A 21,147-nucleotide genomic window follows, 5' to 3' on the forward strand; every position below is an offset into this window, starting at 1 on the left:
GCATTGCCTGGTTCCATACTCTGCTCTGCTACAGACTCCATGTGGCCCTGGGCAAGTCACTTAACTATGTGCTGGAGCGTCCATGCAGCAACATGGGAATGCAAATACTTCCTTTATTCCCAGTTTGACTCATCTATTTACACTGTGTCTCACCCTATAGAGGACTGAGCATACTAGTAACAGGCCTAGGTCTCAAGAGATGCCTGAAGGTAGGAAAAAAAAAGAAGATACCAATTGCTTAAAAAAATGGAAATAAATATGGAATTCTGGGAAATCCCATGTCTTAAAATTAAACTGTAACACCAATAAAATAAAACACCTTATCCCAATGTTACTGGAATACAAAGAACAACCTACATTTATCCTTGGCGTAACTCCACCGCTCCCCAGCACTCCCAGTGGTTACACCAGCAAAGAATTTGTCCCCCTCTCTCCTGCAGGTCACAAAAGCCTTGGACGCAGGTGTCACAGTGGATGTAGTCTTCCTGGACTTTCAGAAGACCTTCGACACTGTCTCTCACCCCATGCTTATTAAAAAAAAAAAAGGCGACTGTGGCGTCAATGCCTACACAGTCAGATAGGTAGCAAATTGGCTGGAGGGCCACACCCAGACAGCGGTGGTGGACGGGTCATTTTCAGCCTGGAGGGATGTGGGCAGTGCGGTCCCCTGGGGCTCAGTCCTCGGGCCTGCGCTGTTCAACATCTTCATCAGCGACTTGGACGAGGGGCTGAAAAGCATCTTGTTCAAGTTCGCAGATGACGCTAAATTGTAGGGAGAAGTAAGCACACTAGAAGAGAAGGACGGGCTACAACTAGATCTGGACGGGTTACGGGGTTGGGTGGATGAGAACAGGATGGGATTCAACACCAACAAGTGCAAGGTGCTGCACCTCGGGAGGAACAACCGGCACCATACCTACAGGCTGGGGAAATCCCTTCTCATCCGTGCAGAGGCAGAAAAGGATCTTGGAGGCATCACTGACTCCAAGATGAACATGGGCCGGCAGTGTGGGGACGCGGTCAGGAAGGCCAGCCGCACCTTGTCATGCACCCACAGATGCATCTTGAGCAGGTCCAAGGAGGTGATCCTCCCCCTCTATGCGGCACTGGTCAGGCCACAGCTGGAGTACTGCGTCCAGTTCTGGGCACCGCACTTCAAGAGGGATGTGGACAGCATGGAGAGGGTCCAGATGAGGCCACTCGCATGGTCAGGGGACAGCAGGGCAGGCCCTACGAGGAGAGGCGACGGGACCTGAACCTGTTCAGCCTCCACAAGAGAAGGCTGAGGGGGGACCTGGTGGCCATCTATAAACTGGCCAAGGGAGACCAGCAGGCAATGGGAGAGTCCCCGTTCCCCCGAGCACTAACCAGAATAACGAGGAATAACAGCTGTAAGTTAACAGAGGGTAGATTCAGATTAGACACCAGGAGGCATGACTTCACAGTCAGGGCGGCTAGGATCTGGAACCAACTTCCAAGGAAAGTAGTGCTGGCTCCTACCCTGGGGGGGTCTTCAAAAGGATGCTAGACAATCACCTACCCAGGGTCGTTTGACCCCAGCATCCTTTCCTGCCCACGGCACGGGGTCGGACTTGAAGATCTGCTCAGGTCCCTTCCAACCCGACCAACTGTGAAACTACATGCAATTGGCCTGCAGATAGTAGAGGGAGGCTGCTTTCAATCTGCTGCATGGTCATACCTGTCAGGCTTCAAGCATCAGTAATTTCCTGTCTTACCCAGAACAGCACACTTTACTTTCCCAAAACATATTCATTTAATCTGTAAGGAAGGGCTTCCATGCCAAAGCGAGGAAACAGATCACACAGTACAAAAAAAATGACAAAATTGGGATTGTGAGAGGTCGATTGTACCTGCACACCGGGTGAGATGGAGGGCCTGCCTGTCAAACCAGTAACATGGCTGTCACATGCATGTTCTCATTTCATGTTTGGAGCAGAAAGCATTGAAGAGGCTGTTACCAGCAGTAGCAAAGTATGCCGTTTTGAAGTGTGCACAGTAGCACCACACAGACAGAAGACAGACTGGGTGAGAGCAGAAACAGCTGATCATTGACTATACCTGAAAACTCACAGAGAAAGCTTTAGCCCTAGGAAAAAAAGCAGGGGGTGAGGTGGGGAGGGAAGAAACCGAGATGAGGGGAGGGGAAGAGAACATGGTTTGCAAAAACAAAAACAAAAAAAGGAATCTCTCACTACATGATCCAGCCAATTTGTTAGCATTTGATTGCTGGTTTTGGATACGTAATAGATAAATAGGGTTGTCACGGGATGGGGTCCCCAGGGATGGCCGTGATACCCCTAGGGCTCCTGGACCACGCTAATCCTTCCCAACAGGCAACCTCTTTCTCGCCTGCTGTGTCTTGCTGGTAATTTTAGTAAATCAGGAGGCCGCCCTTGAGTTTGTATTCTGGACGTGGTCTTGCTAGACCCCACCGAACGCTGTGGGTTCTTAGACCCCTTTGGCATCCTGCTTCAAAATGGATGACTCATGGGACACCCTCAGCCTTACGGGTGAGACGCATGTCTCCAAAACCACCCCTCTACCAAGCCCAAGCCCCGCAGATGGTACTGACGTTGTCTCTCCTGGGCCTTGCTATAGCTCACCCCCTTGTGCTTACTGGGCTCTCCACAGCCCCGTCTCTGTGCTGGGGTCCGCTCACCCCCTCATCGCTGTGCCCTTCTCTGGCGCTGGGGGCTCCACACAATAGTGGGCCCGCAATGAGGCCTCCTCCTTCCCCAATAGCCTCAGCCCAATCCACCGGTCAAACAGCAACTAAAATCTGAGCCCTTGGGCTATAACGTAATATAAGTGGTTCAGGGTGTGCTCTGTCCCTTTCAAACATCAAACTTCTCCCAGCACTGAGTGCCTTATAAGCAGGGATCCGGGTTTTCCATTTCCCACAGAAAAACAGAGAAAACCACCCTGTTTTTAATCAGGCAAAACATGAATTCCTTTTTAGCAGAGAAATCCGCAAATCTGCCACTTGTGCAAAGAGCTCTTGCAGCCTGGCACTGCTCCAGCCTGCAAGAGCCGATCACAGGAAACCCCCAGCCCTGGCCGGAGGAGGAGGAAGAGGGCGGACGGCGCTGCCTGAGCCTCTGAAGCAGCCAAGGCCGGGCTCAGACTCACCTCCATGCTCCGGGGCGAAGCACAAGTGGGGTTGTGGGGCAGGGCTGGGGAAGATGGTTGGGGGCTGGGGAAGATGGTTGGGGGCTGGGGAAGATGGTTGGCTGCCGGCCCCAGATGGCACATTGCAGCTGGGAGCAGGGCCAGGGGGTGAGGGCAGGGGTGCCCCTCTGTGGGGGGGATTTTGTGGGCACGTGATGCAGGGCCAGTGCCCCTCGCAACAATTTCTGCCCCGAAACATCTTCCCCAGCCCTGCCCCACAGCCCCCAAGCTCCACTTACCTCTAGGATCCAGGGGCGAAGGGTATGGCTCTGTGGTAGCAGCACTTGCCCGCAAAGTCCCCCCAGCCTGCATGCAGCCGCCACCACCTTGCACCGCCACAGAGCCATGCAGCCAGTTGCGGGGCATGCCACTGCATGAAAGCCCCCCATTTCACTCCCTGGCCAGGCAGCACATAGGTGGCCCGCACACAGTGGTTGCCCCCGCACTGCTGCTGCCACACCATGTGCCACTTGCCCACGAAGCCATGCAGGTAGTCGTGGGATGGCAGTGCAGGGTGCAGTGGCAGAGTTGCAGTGGCAGCCTCCATGGGCAAACCTCCTGTCAGGCCGGCTGGCATGTGTGTGGCCCACAGAGTGGCACCCCTGCCCTCGCCCCCTGGCCCTGCTCCTGGGAGTGAGCACAGGGGCACACCCCCCCTTCTTGATCTACCCCCCAGCTCCTTCCCTTTCCCCCACCCTGCCCCGCCCCTTCCCCCCACACACACTTACCTGCTGGGGTGGGTGTCAGTGTCTGTATGTCTGGGGGCTGTTGCAAGGGGCACCAGGAGGGCTGTTGAGACTGTGGGGGGGAGCACGTTGCACCAGCAACACTGGGAGAGGCTGTAGGGGGCCTTTAATTTTTATCACGGATTCTGAGTTTTTAATCAGAGAATTTGCAATTTTTAAATCAGAGAAAACCAGGACCTTTGCTTGTAAACCAGGGTCTCTGGTGAGCTCCTGCAGCCCCTTACTCCTACTGGGAGCAGAACAGGGAGTCAAGCCCCTCTGGCGAGCTTCTTCTCTGCGAGCTCCCCCCCGGGCTGCTGACAGAGAACTAACCCTCTCGTCCCAGCCTTGGGCTTTATATTTGCCCAGGGCCCTGCCTCTTCCCATCATCTGACCAGGTGCAGGGGCAGGCTAATTTGCTCATTAGCCTGTTGCCATAGTAACCTGCACCTGCGGGCTTCTATCTGCCTCTCCCTAGGCAGTCTGTACTCTTACAGGAGCAGGCACCTTAGTGCCTAGCGACAAGAGTGTAAATATAACAGATAAATAGGGTCAGAGTGTTCTTGTATCCCCCAGACGTGAGGGCTGTCACGTAGTACCTTGTATTGGATCGCTGGGAGACAAGTTTCACAGGCTCTCAGACACAACACACCTTTCTCCAGGTCTGGGCTCAGAACTGAAGCTCGTCCGAAAGCCCGTCAAACAGTTTTCCCAGTTATACAGTTGGTCCAATAAAAAGATATCACAGAAGGCCTTGTTCATAAGAGATAAATAGACACATAACGAAATGAAGTGGTTAAACATGAAAGCGTTCTGTAAAGGTAAGAAACTGCAATGAAAAGGGCATATATTTACCATGCAAATGGAGAGATATAGCCGCTGGTTATTATTCAGGGAAATGCAGATTGAAGAGAAAAGATCATACAGATGGAAATATGACGTACCACCAACAGGGGAGGATGAAGTTGCTATTTACATCTGGACCTGTGAAACCCTATTTAAAGTGGACGGTGTGCGCTGCACACTGTTGACAAAACCGTATAAATCAGTATGCGTGTTATTAAAGCCACAGGCATTTCAACTCTTTGCAGGTTAAGCAAGGTAGAATTAGTAGGGGAGTTATGTGGAAATTGCTTTACAGCTATGGATACAATTTATTATACTTCAGTGGAAATGTGACATTAGATTAATGTTAGGAAAAGATATACAGCTGTATAATTCAAATGATGACATTTCCCCAGTGTGTGTAGGCTATTTGTGATCAAAAAAATCAAATAAGAGAACAAACAACCACTAAAAGTTCCTTTTGCCCCTACTGAAATCGGATGGTCTTTCAAATCCAGCCAGGCAACAGGAAGTGCTATTTTCTGAAAACCTTGCCTGCAAACAAATGCAGAAGAACCAATAAACTGGCATGTCAAATCCATCGAGGAGGGGAAGGGAGAGCTTTTGTTTGTGAGCTCTTGCGTCTCAATTTGTTTCTGAAGTGCCATGTTCTGTTCCACCTAAATGAACTGTAATAATTAACCCCTGCACAAATAAGACTTGCCTGGGGATTAGTACTAACACAGTAGGGTTGGGAGCAGTAACTGGAATAGATGGGGTTAAATTAGGTTTATAATGGCTAGGAAACTGCAAAATCAATTCTCTTTAGTGCTGCTCTATTTCAGGCAATTCCCCTGTTGATACTTTAATTCAACAAGGGAAAAAAAGAGGGGGGAAATATTTATTTAGTGCTATAGTACCAAATGGGAAAAAAAGTGAACTCACTACATCATCTTCTAGTCCCAGAAATAGTGGATACGAGGTGTGCAGCTGTAGCAGGACAGGCCCTTGGGGTAGCTGTGATGCTCCGTAGGACCACTGCAATCCTGCCTGCACTCCTGGTCCCCTATATAACTCCCCCCGTTGAGCTCATCTCCCGTGCCTTGATGATCCTGGATATTAACTGGGAGGCTGCCCCCAAGTCCTGGAGTGCCCTCACCAATGCCTTGCCTAACCTCGTCTTGCATGATCACTGGGTCTTCTGCCTAGTAGCCAAGACCATGCAGTTCTTCACGGGTGAGTCTCGAATCCCGGTGTCCAGCTGGCATTGTAAGCCAGTGGTCACCACCTGTGGCCCAGATGGCCCTTCAGCGACTGCAGCAATGGCAGTAGTAACCCCATCCAGAAGCTGCGTGCTGGCTGGGTCGGGTCCTTCTGTGCAAGGCCAGAGGCCAGCTCCATTGCACGGGGTTTCCCCCACTGGCGTACGAGTAATGGGAGCTGCACGTGCACCACAGGCACACCTGCACGACAGAGGTGGGCCAGCCTGGCTGCACTCTTTGCCACCGTGTGCAGCACTGGACAGAGCCATGTGCCCCAAGCGCCCCAGCCTGCTGCTGCCACTGGAGGTGGGGGCCACGCACCATGGGGCAGTGCGTCAGGGGGATCCCCACACCCTCCCTCCCTCACACCCCACAAAGCCAACACCCACCCAACATAACCTATTGCCCCTCTACACACAGCCACAACCCCTCACAACCCCCTATACACACACGCATATACACACCCCAAACACACCCACCCACCCTCAACCACACCCCACACACAATACACAAGACTAAGGTTTCATTGTTGAGCAATTTTCCCATCACATCTACATACAGTCTGCAAACCCAAACCATGACAAAAATATTTTTCGTAATAACATTAAGCTATGTTATAGTAGCCATTTGACTTTTAGCATGGGACTTGGTTTTTTTCTGGTTCCAAGGCAGCAACCCTCTCTCCCAAAAGGAGTACTGGGGGCGAGGGGAGGGGTTTCTGATGGCAAAGGTCAGGGGCAAGATGCCCAGTCCCAAGACAGGGACCAGGGAACAGGGCACCTGTCAAGAGGCAGGGCTACTGCTGCGGCCTTCAACAGCTCACCAAAACTCATCAAGCAGCTGAAATAATTGCCCATCCCTGCTTTACAGTCATATCCAGTCCTCTGGTATCAAAGTAGAGCAAATATCCAATCAACTGCTTTAAACCCTAAGTCCCCATTGTGGGTCACCATACCACAGCCAGGCCACCTCCCCGCTCTGGCTCTCTCTGCCCTGGGAGTACCTGCCACGGCCTGCAGCTCCCACTCCCCACCAGCCTGAACTGGAGAGATCAGGCCTCAAGGATCCAGGCTTGCATCCTCTGGGCTTCTCCCCTTCCCATCAGGTGAACAGCTGCAGGTGTGTCCCTTCATCTTCAGGGGCAGCTTACTGCACCTAGGCTGCAGATGCTCCCTTCTCTCCTGCAGCAAACCCATTAACGTGCCCGTGGCTTTTTCTGCTGCAGTCTCTCCCTTAAAATAACAGGAGCCCCAGGCTCCCTGTTACGATGGCCTACTCAGATTGAGAAGACAAACTTTTGGACGCCGGCGAAAGGTAGCCATTTAGCATACACACTAGCACATAGTAAACTTGCATCCCTCTTGCATCGAACATGATTGCACTTCTTAATCTCCAAGTGATGATGATGACAAATCATTCACTAAGGGTCCATCCCTGGCTTAAGAAAGCCTGGCCAGCAGAAAGCAAGCTTCCTCAAGTCATCTCAACAAAAGGGACAGTACAATGTGTACGTCTTCACTCCAGAACCAGCAGCATAGGCCAAATGGATGCATCCAAAGAAGAGGCAAGACAGCCCATTAGAAGCCACGCACAAATTTTGCATGGCAGATCTCCATTTGTATAGGTATTAAACAACTGCACGTACCACCTCCAATCCTCCTGCACCCCAAACCTTCTCACCCTTGCCGGAGCACGGCACCAGCTCCTTGCATCAATACGGCCAAACATGTCACATGCAAATACCTGAAATTAAAACAGCAGCTTGGTTTTAACTACAGTGGAAGGTCTGATTGCTCAGTCTTTTGAAGGAGAGAAGCAAAGGAAACCACTCACTACAGTAGCCTCCTTCCCCTTATGCATACACATTATGACACAGGCTTTAATTAGGTGACCATGCGCTATTTTCCCCCCAGGACTCATCTCAGTCAGTGCACGCGACTGACTGTGCTGTGGGGGCCTATTAGGGCTGTGTGCCACGGGGGGTTGGTAGCGGTAGGGCCTTGGCCCAGCTGTTGTAGAAGCTATAATGCATTTTTACCCAACAAAACAGGAAAAAGCAAGAGGAGAAAAGGTGTGCCACGTGGTTCAGGAAACCGCAGGCAGCCCCGAGGAACTGGAGTCTTTCCATGCCTCTGAGATTCTGGGCCAGTCAATAAATCTAAATTTTCACAGTTGGCCACTAATTGTGTGTTCCTCACTTCCAGGTGCTTAATGAAAGGTCTCGGGAGCCAGATGGTCAGAAATACCAAGTGGTGACAACTATAGCAGAAACCGAATGGAGTTGTGCTGTGGATACTGGTCCAAGCCAGAGCTACCAGCTATTGTGAGGCCAGGCTTACCCAGTCCCTGCTGTGGAAGCTGTCCCACTTCGTATTAACTGAATTTTCCTTGAGCCAGAGAGAGGTACTTTATAGCCAAACAGACAGGGCATTTACATAAGGCAGAGACTTGAACCCAGATCTCTCACATCGCAGGCAGGTTCCTAATCACCAGGGGTGTTTATAGATGTGCTCCTGGGAAGCAGGGAGGAGGACACTTTAACTAGCAACCCATGCTAATTAAAAGCACCGGAGCATCACATGTATCGGCATCCCCACTCTGAAAAATGGCAGTGGGGTGCTTTGAACTAAAGCTCATCAAATGAGTTTTAAAGTGCCCCACCGCCATTTTTCAACATGGGGATGCTGATACACGTGACACAGGAGCACCTTCATTTCAGTGCTGCAACAGACTTGATTAATCAATTTGCAGCACATCGGAGCAGCCTCACTGCATGTCTATAGGAGCCCTAAGGTACCAGCTCTTCTGAAGTTGCAATCATTCACCTTCCCTTGACCAGAAATACCATCCTGGAGCGAAGAAACCTCTCCCAAGGGAAGTCTGGCCAGAATGGATATGTCCTAGAGAAAGAAGGTCTGGTGTCTGTAAACTGGCTTTTCTACAGAAAAAAAAAGTTTCACTGGAAAAGCTCCCCCCCCGCCCCATCCCCTCTTATCCTTAATTCCAAGCTCAAGCAAGACAAAATACAGTTCTTCCACGGCAGCGAAACATGCCGAGGGACTCACATCCTTCCTAGGCCTCTCTACGCTGTCACATGAGAGCACCCCATTGTCAGCAGACAGGAACATGGAGGCAAAGAACTTGTTAAAGAGTCCTGCCTTCTCTCGGGCCGTTGGTGACGGACACGCAAGAGAAGGCAGAACTCTTCAACAAGTTCTCTGCCTCCATGTTCCTGTCTGCTGACAATGGGGTGCTCTCGGGTGACACCGTAGAGAGGCCCAGGAACGATGCGAGTCCCCTAACTGTTAGTTCAGACCTAGTTAAGGATTACCTGGAGGGCTTAGATGTGTCCAAGTTGGCGGGCCCGGATGACCTTCATCCACAGGTGCTTAGGGAATTGGCTGGTGTCATTGAGGAGCCATTGGCACGGCTGTTCAAGGACTCCTGGTGCTCGGGCCAAGTCCCTGAAGACTGGAAAAGGGCCAATGCGGTACCTATTTTCAAGAAGGGGAGGAAGGAAGAGCCTGGCATCTACAGGCCAGTCAGCCTCACTTCTATCCTGGGGGAAGTCTTTAAAAAAATTATCAAGGGCCACAGTTGTGAGAGCCCTGCAGGGGAAGTGATGTTGAGGGGTAACCAGCATGGGTTCATGCCAGGCCAATCCTGCCTGACTAACCTGGTCTCTTTCTATGACCAGGTAACAAAGAGCTTAGATGGGAAGGAGGAAGTCGATGTTGTCTTCTTGGACTTCCAGAAGGCCTTCAACACAGTGTCCCACCCAATTCTGGTGGGCAAGCTGAGGGGCTGCAGCATGGATGAATGCACAGTCACATGGGTGGCAAACTGGCTCCAGGGGCGCACCCAGAGGGCGGTGGTGGACAGGTTGATGTCAACCTGGGAGGGTGAGGGCAGTGGGGACTCCAGGATGAATATGAGTCGCCAATGCGACGAAGCAATAGGCAGAGCCAACCGCACCCTGTCCTGCATCAACAGGGGCATCACTAACAGGTCCAGAGAAGTCTTGCTCCCCCTCTACGCAGCGCTGGTCAGGCTGCGGCTGGAGTCCTATGTCCGGTTCTGGGCACCGCACTTCAAGAAGGACGTGGAGAACCTGAAGAGGGTCCAGAGGAGGCCACTCGTATGGATGAGGGCCTCCGTGGCCAGCCCTATGAGGCTGAGGGACCTGAGTCTCTTCAGTCTCAGCAAGAGGAGACCAAGGGGGGATCTTGTGGCTGCCTACAACCTTATCAGGGGCCAGCAGCAGGGACTCGGGGAAAGTCTGTTCACCAGGGCCCCCCTTGGAGTCACTAGGAACAGCGGCCACAAGCTGAGGGAGGAGAGGTTTAGGTTAGATAATAGGAAGAACTATTTCACTGTAGGGGTGGCCAGAACCTGGAACAGGCTTCCCAGAGAGGTGGTGCTCTCACCTTCCCTGGACATCTTCAAGAGGAGAGTGGATAGGCCCCTGCCACCCCCCATGCTCCTTCCTGCCCATGGCAGGGGGTCGGACTAGATGATCTGTCTGGGTCCCTTCCCACTCATGAATTCTATGATTCTATGCCAAATATGAGTCCAGAATCTAAGCCAAAACCTACTATATGAAATGAATTACTTTACTGCAAGGGGACAAAATTAAACCAAGTTCTTAGTGTCCTATCTGTACATACATGCACAGCTCTTGTGTACTTAGACATCCTCACATTGCTCTTCCTTTCTTAGCTTTCTATGTTAATATGCTCAGTGATGATCTTTCCACCATAATCAGCACCTTGCCAGCTGACATCCACATCAAATCAACCCAAGGAACCAGTTGGGAAGAGAAATTATATCACTTTAAAAGTATCCTGTTAATGAACCGGGTCAAGCTTGAAATCCCAATTTACATCCTCAGTCTTCCCACCATTAAGACAAACAGGCAGTGGATTAATCAAAGGCTTCGAGTTAGCTTTGGAACAGAGGAGTTTCCAAGGTAAAGCATCAGTGAGTCACAGACTCCAGGGTCCCGCCGGCTCTACTTGCTGCAGAAACCCCAGACCAAACAGTTGGAAAAGAACTCGCCCAGAATGGCGGGGGAGGGGGAATTAAACTTCATGCACCATAATTACAGTGCATTAACGTACGTGTAGACATGCCCAGTTACACTGAACATCCCCTGGATATTAAATCATAGGAACAAATTCCTCCCCCCCTTTCTCCTGTTCTAAAAAACATTCAGGTACAACATGGTCACACAGTGTAGTGTTCCCATCTTCCCCAGCTTTGTTTCAACACAGATCAAGGAAATCCTCCACCGAGCATTCATTTTCCTCAAACCCTTCTCCTAAGAGAACTGAACTGGCTATGCCTCCCTTCACTATTTTATTTATTTATGTATTTAGATTTATGCCCTGCCTTTCGCTCACCTCTCTATGTAGTAGCATCTAGAGCACCTAAAGTCCTCAAAACCACACTTTAAACTACAAAAAATTTGAATTTTTTTCTATTAGCTACCCCAAAGTATACCCCATCTAAATCTCTACCCAACTAGCTATTTTGTCCCCAGTACCAACAGGAGGCAACATCATTCTGTTATCTCTGGAAACTTAATTCTCTAGCCTGGGGGTGGGAAAAAAAGAAAAGAAAATATGAACCTAGATTTTAGGGTTTTTTAAAGAAATAAAAAATAATTCCTCTGAATAAAACCTAGTCTGAAAATGTGCCAAGTATGCCAACTCAAGCACTCTGCAACCTCAGTATAATACTGGTTATTAAGAATGCAGAAATAATTATTTTATTTATCTAATGCACAGCAGAAGGACTACACAAAACCACTTGGGACCCAATTCAGTGACAATCTTCTCCATTAACTCAAGAACTGTATTTTGCAGAATGTGAAGTGTGATTACACTTAACAACATAACATCAAGCCAGAAGGTCCTATGAATTATGCCCAACCCCCACCAATGCTTCCCTATTTCACATGGATACTGAATTAGTGATCTGCTTCTAGATCCTTGGATAAAAGCTACTAGAGAAGTTCAAGGGATCTTTCAAGTTACCACACTCAGGTTCATACATTCATACGTGTCCAGCCCCCCGCCCCAGGGGGTTCAGAGGATCCCAGCAAGATAAACATCCAAGTGTTTCTTGAATAAGTCCAGAGTAGATGCCTGCACCACTGTTGGAGGGAGTCTATTCCAGGTCTTGGGGGCTCGGACAGTAAAGAATTTTTTTTCTTATGTCCAGCCTAAAACAGTCTTGTAGGAGTTTATGACCACTTAGCCTGTTCACCAGAGCACCGCAAGGAAAAACAAGGACTTCTCCCAGATCCTGATGCGCACCCCTTGTGTACTTTTAGGCAGCCACCAGGTCCCTCCTGAGCCTGAACTTCTCCAGGCTGAAGAGTCCCATCGCTCTCAGCCTCTCTTCATAAGACCTGTTCTCCTGCCCTCTGATCATGTGCGTGGCTCTCCTCTGGACTCTCTCAAGCTTCTCCACATCCTTCTTGAATTGTGGAGCCCAAAACTGGATGCAGTACACCAGCTGCAGGCTCACCAAGGCTGAATACAGTGGGAGGATGACATCCTGGGATTTACTTAAGAATCATCTATGAATACAAGCCAGGGTGTTGTTTGCTTTACCAGCTGCGACACTGCATGGGTGGCTCATGTTCCTCTTGTGGTCAATCATGACCGCCAAGTCTCTTTCAGCCATGGTGCTAGCAAGCATAGCGCCGCCAGGCCTATAAGTATGCCGTGGAGGGTCCCCCCGATCCCGCCGAGGTAGAGTACCTTGTATTTATCAGTATTGAACTTCATCAGGTTGTGTCTGCCCACTTACTAAGTTTATCCAAGTCGGCCTTGATCACTAGCCTGTCCTCGGGTGTGGATGCTATGCCCCAAAGTTTAGTGTCATCGATGAACTTAGCCAGTCCACTTCTGACACCAACATCCACATTGTTGATACAGATGTTGAAGAGAACCAGTCCAAGGACAGCACCTTGGGGGACGCCGCTGGTTACAGAGCGCCATAGTGACTTGCTGCCATCAGCCACTGCTCTCTGGGTCCAACCTCAGAACCAATTTCCCAGCCATCAGACTGTGGTGTAGCTGAAGCCACATTTGGCCAATTTTTCCATAAGGAGGTCATGGGACACCAGATCAAAGGTTTTTTCAAAGTCCAGGTATATGCCACTAATCTCTTCTCCCTTGTCCAGGTGGTATGTCACCTGGTCATAGAAGGAGATGAGAAGGATCAGTCAAGCAAGACCTACCCACAACAAACCCATCCTAGCTATCCCTCAGCATGTTGCTCTCGGCCAGTTTGTCCAGAAAGGTCTCCTTGATAATATTCTTGAGAATCTTACCATGGATTGAGGTCAAGCTGATTGGCCTGTAATTCCTGGGATCTACTTTCTGCCCTTTCTTGAAGATGGGTACCACATTGGCCTTCTTCCAGTCTCCAGGTACTTTGCGGAGCGCTACGAATTTTTGAATATTTTTGCCACTGGTTGAGCTATGACACCTGCCAGCTCCTTGAGTACCCTAGGGTGTGGTCTGTCAGGACCAGCTGACATAAAGGTATCCAGCCTCTCAAGGTGATCCTTTACTAGATCAACACTGATGCCGGGTACCCTCACCCTGGCCGTCCCGCATCTTGCTGGATGGGGCAGTCCCGCTGGACTGATAAAAAACTGATGCGAAGTACACGTTAAGCAGGCTGGCCTTTTCCTGGTGTCAGTTATCAACTTCCCTGTTTGGTTCAGCAGGGATCCAATGTTACCCTTGCTTCTTTTCTGACTCCCTACATATCTGAAAAAGGACTTTTTGTTATCCTTGATATGTGAAGCCAGATGGAGCTCGGTTGCAGCCTTGGCTTTCCTGATCCACTCCCTGCAGGTACAGACCAGTGCTGAGTATACTCCTCTTTGGAGGTAATTCCAACCTTCCATCCTTTATAAGTTTCTCTTTTGAGACACAGGAGATCCTCAAGTTCCCTGCTGATCCAAGAGGGTTGCTGCGCCCTTTTGCTACCTGTCTTCTGAGATGGGATGGCCATCCCTTGTGCTGTCAAGATTGCTCCCTTAAGGACCAACCGCTCCTCTTGGACTCCTCTGCCCGTCGAGTCGTGGTCCCTTAGGGCCTCAACAATGAGCCTCCTGAGCTTGTCAAAGTCAACATTAAAATTCAAAAAGTTTTTTTTTCCCTAAAGCTCCAGGTGGGATCAGATTATTATCATGGCCCATTAATAGCCCAAATCAGGTAAACCTTGCAAATAAAAAAAAAAAATTCCTTGCTATTAATAGTGTGTCAGCCCCACTGGTCTGCAAGGAGTCTCCTGTCAACAAAGTGCCCCAAGCATTATAAGCACCACACTGATAAAATATGCTCAGACCAGATAGAAATGTGGAGTTTAAAATGCTGGCAACCCATTCTAAGTTGCAATCTCAACATCACCAACACCTGTACACACAAAGCTGGGGTAGGTAAGGGTGCCAATATTCCCCATCACAACCAAGGGTTTACAACACCCAACTGAGCTCAGCAAGATGCACACAGCAGAACAGACTAGAAGGCAAACTTCCACACAGTGCAGAGCTAACCAGAAAGAAAGCACAGTTCTGCCTGTGAAGTGAACAGATGCGACTCAATTTGTCTTGAGTCAGAAACTACCTTTTCATTCAGTACAGTTTTTGTAGTCACAATGACAATTTTAAAAGGAGATAAAACATGCACAACTGGAATTATGGCATGCTAATATCTGCAAAACTGAGATTATATAGAGCGCTGATTTTCAACCCAGGTACCACTGCACCTGGGTTGCCCTGAAATCCTTTCAAGGATGCTGCAGGGGTGTGCCACAATGTTAGCACCGTTAGGTGTGCAAACATGATCTACAGGATAAACCCCCAGTTGTCCAATAGGAATCCAGTGTTAAAAACAATTGATTGGTTTTGGTATTCCCGAGTTCTTTGCAACAAAATTCCTCTGTTAGTTTTCTGTCGTCAAAAAACAAGAAGAAACTAAGAGCTGGCATTTTCCAAGGGGTGTCAAAGTCTAAAAAGGTTGAGAACCATTAATGTAGAGGTAAGAAAGACAGATGACAGAACAAGGAGCAACAATCTCAAGTCACAGCAAGGGAAGTTGAGGTTAGATATTAGGAAGAATTTTCCTAGGTGGTTAGTAAATCCTAGGTTACCTAGTGGGGCTGGGGACTCTCCATCCTTGAAGGTTTTTAAAGACCCAGGTAGACAAAGCCTTGGCTGGGATGATGTAGTTGGGGCTGTTCCTGCTTGGAGCAGGGGGTTGGACTAGATGCAACCTCCTGAAGTCCCTTCTGACCTCATTTTCTATGACTCTATGTGTGTTACCATTACAGCTTGCCTGAGATTTTCAAAGCTATCCAAGGGCACTCCGATCACAGGGAGAGGTTTTCAACGGCAAGGATGGCACTTATGTTACTAATTCACATTTCTGCTTTAAGAAAGCTCTTTTACTATGCTGTAACTGTCACAGCAATTGTGTACCTGCACCCAGGGAAGGGAGTCTAAGTCAGCTGGCAATGAAGCAGGAACCCTGTTCATAAAATCTGGTCAACCTGTTCCACATTTCACCAGATGATCTCCAAATAGTTTTCAATTCACCCTCAACAATATTCAGATGGACATGTTATTATCAGCATTGTATAGATGGGAACAGCAAGGCTCTCCATCTTCAGAAGTTTTTAAGACCCAGGGAGACAAAGTCTTGGCTAGGATGATGTAGCTGGGGCTGGTCCTGCTTGGAGTAGGGGGTTGGACTAGATGTGACCTCCTGAAGTCCCCTCCCACCTACATTTTTTATCATTCTAAGTTATACAAACTGATCAAGACCATTGAGTAGGGGTGCACCAATAAAGATTTTTTAGCCAATACCGATGGCCAATTATTGACCAGTCATATTGGCCAATACCAAGCCAATTGCCAATATGCAGCCTGGCAGCTTGGAGAGCAGCATCCGACCAGTAAGTCTGTTGGGGGGAAGGGGTTTGGGGAGGCAGATCAAACCCCCCGTGATGAGGGAGTGAGGCTGGGCAGGGGCAGGCAATGCCCAGCCAGGGCAGGGCGCAAAACAGAGCCAGCTGCTCATCTGGGAGGTACAGACGGGGGCGGTTCCGACCACTATGTGCACCCTGGAGGAGGAATGGGGGACATGTGCCCCCCAGATCTGTGTGCTGGGTAGAGGCAGGCTGCCACTGCACACTTGGGGCTGGGACTGTGCCTGCCCCTTCCTGGTGGCTACACTTGGGCCAGGCAGACAGCAGCGGCCCTGGGAGGGGGGGGCTGAGCCACCCCAAATTTCATCGTAGCCCCTCTCCCAGCATCACTGCTGCCTGCCCCACCCTGCCCAAATGAAGCCGCGAAGAAGAGGCTTGAGCATCCAAAGCCCCAAAACATGCAACACCTCGCTCCATTCACAGATCCAGGGGACACATGCCACCCATGCCTCCCCTGGGGGTGTGCGCAGCAGTGGGAGCAACCCCCGCACCCTTCGGACTAGCTGCCAGCTCTGTCCCACAGCCTGCCCTGGCAGGGCATTACCTGCCCCTGCCCCAGCCCTACTCTCTCCTTCACTGCAAAGGCCTCAATCTGCCCTCCCCATGACCCTTCCCCTCCTCCATGCACCTTCCCCCCAAAACTCAACAGCCAGATGCCGCTCTCCAAGCTTCCGGGCTACACTCGTGGCCATCTGCACGTTGCAGCTGCACACATGAACATGGCATTCGTCAGCAACCTTATTGGCCACATAAACCAAAAAAAGCCCACTTTCCTTTTATTGGTGCTGATACAACATGAACCAATGTATCGGTGCACCTCAACCACTGAGGAAATCAATATCAATGCTAGGACTGGAACCAGAGTTTCTTAACAAAGACCACATGCTCTAGTCACCAACTCAGTCTGCCCCCCTTCAGCAGAGAACAAGAATGAATTATTTTAAGCATGCAAAAGACTGATGACAAGTTCTTGTTTCTCCTTCTTATCCTCTCATTAAGCAAATGCATCAAAGCAGTGCATAAAGAAGAACCAGTGGATAATTTATTTAGACTTCCAAAAGGACCTTTGACAAGGTCGGGAGATTGGTAAAAGCTATGAAATTATGGAGTGAAGCAAAGTAACATCAGGAATAAAGAGCTATGTAACAAAGGGAAAGTTAAAAAGTAGACATAAAGGATTGATTTTCATCATGACCAAAGTTTAATGACAGAGGCCTTAAGGTCCTGAATTAGGTGCCAAGAGGTTAAATGTGTTTATTAATCACCTGGGAATGGAGGCAGACAGTTAGGTAGAAAATCTGCAGGTGACAAAAAGTTATTTAAGGCAGCAGACACCTGAAATGGCAGTGAGGCTCTTCAGGGAGGTAAACGTGGGCAAACACCAGACAGCAAGTGCTCACCATCAAGAAGTACAAAGAAGGCAGGGCAGCATGGCACCTTATAGACTAATTCATGCAAAAGCATATGTTTTTGTGTGCAACAAGCAACTTTGTCACGTTATGAATGGCAAAGTAGGCTGTAGCCTGTGAAAGCTCATCCACCTCTGAACAAAGTTAGTCTAGTAGGTGCTATTATGCCTGGCCTTTTCCTTAACTTCAGGCTAACTCAGCTAACCACATCTCTCTACTGATAAAAATCAGATAACAAATAACACATGTTGGAGAGCGAGTTTTTCAATCGCTCACCCCTCTAATGCCTTTATTCAAGTCAATGGACACTGTATCGGGCATGTGTCAGCCCACAGGGAGGAAAAGAAATGGGGAGGAGCAACGGCGCAGGAATAAAAACCCTTATATGAAGAGTGACTGAAAAGGCCAGGAGTGTTTTAGCTAAGAAAGGAGACCTGGCAAACATAGGTAAGAACAGTTTGCAGACATGATTTAGAGAATGCAGATTTGGAATTGTTGTTCTCCACATTCTATAACACAAGAACAAAGGCACATGCAGTGAAATGAAAAGGTAGAAAAGTCACCCTGGGTAAAAGGAAATCCCTTTTCATACAATGCAAAGATACACTGTCAAATGTACTGCCGTAGGATGCTGAGGGCGAGAATTTAATACAATTCAAGACAGGACTGGATATCTATGAGGATAGAAGTATCTGGAGAGCAGACTGCGGCACAGGTTGGAAGGGATGCATTAAGCCTGGTGTATCTGGTTACAAACCCAACCCTTAACTGTTAGAAAACAGGAAGAAATCCTGAAGGGAAAGGAGGAATTGCCCCAAAACCACCTGCCAAGCGATTCTTATATCTTTTGACAGCAGTCGGCACCAGCTGCTTCAGAAAAAGATAATGCCCTGGACTAAACAGACCTCACATCTGAGTCAGGCTGCCAATTTCTGTGTGTCTTATAATTACAGGCATCATTAAAACCCTAGGAGAAAGTAAGATGCCAATTCACTCCTACTCAGCATACTTCCCTTTGTAAGTGTAATTTTGTATTTTCTTATAATAATATCGTTTTGTGCTTGAGATGTATACCATATAATATATATATTTAACAGATGTCAAGACTGATACATAAGTTTGGCCTTCTTTTGAGGTGCTCCTGCCTGCATTGTCTCCTCCATGCTTTAAAGGATAAAAAAAAAAAAAAAAGCAAAAAAAGAAACTTATGTCATTTTCTTCTCTGCCAGCCAGCTTAAATCGACTGGACTAAGAGGTTTTTTGAAGACAAAAGTTTGTCTAGTTGTTTGTGTGTTTGAGGCGGCAATAAAATTCGAGTTACTCAGACTGGAAAGTCTATCACTGCACTCCTCCTCCCCATATTTCACGGGGTTTCGTAACATTTCAGGATTCCTTTTTTTGCATCCTTATCTTCGAAGGTTCTTGGCCAAACCATTATGCAACTGTAAATTCCCGTGGATTGGTAAATGTCACAAGCACCGTTCAGCTGTTCTGAAAAAATTCTTTAATAAACATTTAAAAGGGCAATTAATCAAACGCAGCGCCATGTGTGAAAGGACTCGTGTTGAACCTGGGCTGTGTAACAAAATGTCCTAAAATACCTGCCAGTTGATGACTGCGACTGGATTCTCCCTCTGCAACTCATCAGCCACAAATCAATCTGGGGCAGCTGTGGCATAAAAGACAGAAAAAATATTTTTTTGAAAAATGGAAGGTCAGGAAATAAATCCTCAGCTATCCACAAATAAAGACATGGACTAGGGACAGAAGTTATATGTAAACCGGTTTAAGTAAACAGAAATTGGTTGAAACCTGTAACAGAACAGGTTCACACAGCTTCAGTGCACATAAACCAGTTTCAAAATGGCTGAAACGGGTTTAAGATAAACCTGGTTGAATGTAGTGTCAGACTTAACTGATTTGGGTCAAACTGGTTAATGAAACTCCTGCTCCACATCCCTTCCTGGTCCAAGTTAAATCACAGTCCCCCAGAATCCAAGCATGCTGCATGGGGCTGTGCTGTCTGCTCCAGCAAAGAAGGACTGGGGGGAGGGCAGGGACTGCCCCCTGCCCCAGGCAAACCCCAGCTGAGGTTTGGGGCCAGGGAAGGGGATTAAATCTCCCTTCCCCCGAGTACAAAGCTGCCTTGCTCTGCTAAGCTTACTGCTGGCTGCAACTGTGGACTACAAATCCCAAAGGTATCTGGAAGCTGGAAAAGATAGTGATGAGCAACCCTACAGAGTCCTGCTGTCGTGATTCTGCACTGCAATTACTGGAGACCTCAGGGCAGCAAGGAGAGGAGCGAACACACAGCCCATGCTGGCTATGTGCCAAAGAGCCATGCTCTAGCCCTGCCCCCCATCTTTAGCCTGAGCCACTGCAGGCATGTGGCTGCATTTCCTGAATCAAAAGTAAATATCTATTCACTTGTTATACAGTTTAATGTTTAATCTCTGCATCTTAGACTAACCTGCAAAGACTGAATCAATTCAGCCTCAGGCTTTTTGACTGTTTGTACTTAGCTCTAGAACAGCAAATGCCATGTATGGAAGGAACGCATCTCTGACCGTACTCTCAGCTGACATGCACAAAGATATGAAAACTGGTTTGGAAGATCCAAAATGTCTTGATGTTCCTACTCTAAAGAGATGCTGAAAAAGGCTGGGAGAGCATTGACTACATTGCAAGCAGCCTTATGTGCCTACCTCTTCATCCAGCTGGTGGGAAATAGGGGGACTATCACATGCTTCTCTGCCATCCAGATGGTGAAAGAAGATATCAATCAGGGGCCTCCAGGTTCTTGACCACCTGGGTGATAGAGATCATTGCCTGCTGCAATTCACCATCCCATGCAGGGTGTCAAGGGCCTGCAGCAAGGCGGTAGCCCTAGACTTCAAGAGGGCCAACTTCAACGAATTGAGATTAGTGGGAGAGGCACCGGGGTTCTCGAGAGCAGGGGAACTCAGTGCCCAACATGAGTTGTCATTCTGTAAGGAGACAATACTCAGGGCCCAAAGGGTGATCATCCCAACAAGAAGCAAAGGGGGCAAGAGTGCCCAAAAGCCCCCCTGGTTCACCAAGGGCATCTGGGAATGCCTGATTGCCAAAAAGGTGGCATACAACAGGTAGAAGGGGGATGCTATCTCCAAAGAGGAGTATACCTCCTCTGCTCAGGCCTGTAGGAGGGCTATCAGGAAAGCTAAGGTGAACATAGAGCTAGGACTAGCATCCAAGATCAAAGATGATAAAAAGTCCTTTTTCAAATATATAGGGAGGATGAAGAAAGCACAAGGAAATGTGGGGCCCCTGCAAGATTCTCTAGGCAATCTGGTGGTTGTGCCAGAGGAGAAAGCAGACCTCTTTAACCAATTCTTCACCTCCATTTTTTTGGGCAGGGACTGGGACTTCCCCGCCGTGATGTAAGATGGACTCGAGGGGAACGCCTCCCGAACTCAGGTTGGGGAGGACCGGGTTAGAGAGCTTCTGGAGGGGCTGGACATGTTCAAATCAGCGGGTCCAGATGCTCTCCACCCCAGGGTGTTGAGGGAGCTAGCTGGGGTTATTGCAGGGCCCTTGGCACGGCTTTATGAGCGCTCATGGTGCTTGGGCCAGGTGCCAAATTGGAAGATAGCCAACGTGGTCCCCATCTTTAAAAAAGGGAGGAGGGAGGATCCGGGCAACTATAGACCCATCAGTCTTACCTCAATCCTAGGGAAACACTTT

General features: G+C 48.9%; 1 long non-coding RNA gene across 2 annotated transcripts in view; it reads right to left on the reverse strand.

Moving 5' to 3' along the window:
* LOC109322359 overlaps nucleotides 1–21,147 on the reverse strand; it is a 180,694-nt gene that overhangs the window by 113,534 nt on the left and 46,013 nt on the right. The gene's annotated exons all lie outside the window — the stretch shown is intronic.

The sequence above is a fragment of the Crocodylus porosus genome, unplaced genomic scaffold (assembly GCF_001723895.1).
Source record: "Crocodylus porosus isolate Cpor-Errol unplaced genomic scaffold, CroPor_comp1, whole genome shotgun sequence".
Classification (NCBI taxonomy): domain Eukaryota; kingdom Metazoa; phylum Chordata; order Crocodylia; family Crocodylidae; genus Crocodylus; species Crocodylus porosus.